This window comes from Poecilia reticulata, unplaced genomic scaffold, assembly GCF_000633615.1.
Source record: "Poecilia reticulata strain Guanapo unplaced genomic scaffold, Guppy_female_1.0+MT scaffold_241, whole genome shotgun sequence".
Lineage (NCBI taxonomy): Eukaryota > Metazoa > Chordata > Actinopteri > Cyprinodontiformes > Poeciliidae > Poecilia > Poecilia reticulata.
Genome location: NW_007615031.1, coordinates 100,865 through 103,612, shown reverse-complemented (window position 1 = coordinate 103,612; position 2,748 = coordinate 100,865). Strand labels below are relative to the sequence as shown.

Here is a 2,748-nt window from a genome sequence, read left to right as displayed (position 1 = left end):
GGGGGTGGAACAAACCACTGGTGTAAAAAGTGGGGGTGGACCGCTCCACGCCTCGTAGTAAGTTGGAGATGTTTGTGTCAATATATCACACGCAAATTTAGTCGTTGCAATTAGCTGCCACTACAGCTTGTCACCTAAAGAGTTAGATTTATTTTCATATAATTAAAATTATGCTATTGCTTTTTAAATTTAGTAAGAAATAAAATATTTTATTAGTCTCCTTTAGGAGAAATTTGTCCAGGAAGTAAAACTGTATGATAATAGCAGCTCATCTAAAACTACAGTAGCCGTAATAAATACGTAAAAGCAAAAAATACATAGAAATACAAATGTCAGATCAGCATTTCATCCCCGTAACCATTTCCATTCACATCCTCTGAGTGCTACTCCTGGTCTCCTTCTGGACCTCCTGGTACTGTCCAGGCCCGGCTGGTCGGCTGTTTATCAGGCTGATGGACAGGGTGGGGGGTATGTGGGTGATGTAGAACTGGGTTAGGGTCCAAATGAACGTTTCAGACGGTTCTATTTACACCAGAACCCTGAACGTTCTCCTGAATCCATGAGATCTGAAGTGTTAATGATCTGCGCCAGATTTTTAATTTAACAGTAAAGTTTCCACACCATCCAGTGATGCCATCTCTGAACAGACTCGGCGGTTTTCCTACTAAAGATCAACATGATCATTTTGGAGATGCCACACAATCGGAGCCGTCTAAGAAAACAGAGACGCTGGTGAAGCTTTGCGCAGATCGGCTGCAGTCAGATCGCCGTCTTTGTCCAAACATAAATATTTAAATACGTTTGAAGGAGCAGCCATGGATCCAGAAACAGTCCAACAGTTTTCCAGGTGTTTATCTTCAGTTTGAGAGTCACACAAAAAAACTATGGCAGATTTATGATGTCTGGATTGTTTGTTAAAAGACTCAGGAAAGCTTCATCTGAAAATATTATATACTGATTTGAGAGCTACCACAATAATTTGTGTACAAAATAAAAAGGTAAGGCGAGCTGAAGCAACCTTGGGGGTTTACTTACTTACTTACTTACTTAGCTTGGAGTCAGAGAGAACTGGATTATATTTTACTTCCAGAGATCTTTTTGATAAACAGGAGTAATCAGTGAAATCTGTAATACTGACTGATTGTCTTTGTGTTGTTCTGAATAAAGATCCGTTTTCTTGAGCAGATCCTGCTCAACGTTACAAACATGCAGTGAATAAATCCATTTTAATCCGTTTAGGATCTTTAAATGTGTCTGACATTTTAAATTTATATTTGTGACTGTATGCAAAATAGATGAGCAAATATTGCTTATTGCGATTGAACCCAAAAGAACATTTTCCCCCATGACCCATAGGGGGCTCCGTAGCACGCTGTGCCAGATCCAGTGTTATTTATTTTGTCAAAATAAAATCGTTCATGTTCAATCTGACTGCAGCTGGTCAATGAAAGAATCGCCTTCAGGTTGAACTGGACGGACACATCGCGGATGAAGCTAACCGCTAAGTCACACATCGCGGATGAAGCTAACCGCTAAGTCACACATCGCGGATGAAGCTAACCGCTAAGTCACNGTGCCTTGGCTCCTTGGTGCCTTCCTCCTCCCGCTGTGGCGCCTAATGAAGCCACTTCCTGACCGTTTCCCTGCAGTCAGTCAGCTTTGGGTCAAACTGCTGAAACAGAGATAAGAGTGAGGAAGACGTCGGTTAGAAAGATGATGAACATTAGAAACGTTCTGAAACACATTGAAATATTAAATACTGGTTATAGAACAAACAAAGTGTACGGTTCCCCGTGTACTCAGTACATTAATTAGGACACATTAATGAATATTCATTAATATTTATCTTAGTTGACAGACGGTAACATTTACCCATCAAGCTGCAGCGTAATGTAGCATTTATGATGCTCGTGTTAAAATGAGGGAATCGATATTTAAAATAAATTCTGTGTATCATAAAACCTGAAGATAAAACTCAGGGAGGATCAGGGCTGATTTAACACAGACAGATTTATACTGTAGTAAAAATTATTTACAGTTTATACAGGATAAACTTCCATCCAACAACTGGTTCAATCTTCCATTAACTACAAACGGTTCCAAATAAGTTGATTAAATTCATTCAAAATGCTGATAAAGAATCTGCACCAGTAGTAATAGTCCAGTTTAACCAATTACCAACCAGATCAGTGGTTCTTCTGCCACCTGGATTCAATCTGTGGTGATTAACAGCCTGCAGGACTGATGGCTGCAGCCATGTGAATGAGCTGTTCTGGATCAGAGGCACATCTAAGCACATCATAATAAAAATGAAAAACAAGTGATTTGAACTGATTTAAAGCCCACCTGCAGCAGCCAGCCTAACCCTTCCACCACATGCTCTCCCAGACCAAACAATCAGCCTCGTCCTTCTGTCAAAAACTCAAATCCCACAAAATCTCACAGGATTTCATACTGAGGCCTGGAGCGGAGTACAGGAATTACACCCCTAACCCTATAAAGAGACATGACCTCAATTATGAAAAATATCTGGTTTGCCCCAAAATAACCAAGATTTTTACAGGCACAAAACAATGCAGTTATTTTTCAATAAACACATTTAAGATCAAAGTAATGTTGTTGAACTTACCATAAAACTGCTCAGAGGAGAATTCAAGTCAGAAGCTGGTTGCAAACAAGCCAGCAGCAAAGTGGCTGTTTGGTTGGGACAAACCACTGGTGTAAAAAGTGGGGGTGGAACAAACCACT

General features: G+C 40.1%; 1 protein-coding gene and 1 long non-coding RNA gene across 2 annotated transcripts in view; one reads left to right on the top strand and one right to left on the bottom strand.

The window, feature by feature from the left end:
• Positions 1–2,748, top strand: part of LOC103460434 (putative ferric-chelate reductase 1) — a 33,191-nt gene that overhangs the window by 22,131 nt on the left and 8,312 nt on the right. The window lies entirely within an intron of this gene.
• On the bottom strand, positions 1,580–2,657 carry LOC108165960 (uncharacterized). Its single transcript, XR_001776281.1, has 3 exons — positions 2,630–2,657; positions 2,183–2,494; positions 1,580–1,672 (listed from the first exon to the last, which is right to left on the bottom strand). It is a non-coding gene; the product is annotated as an uncharacterized LOC108165960 (long non-coding RNA).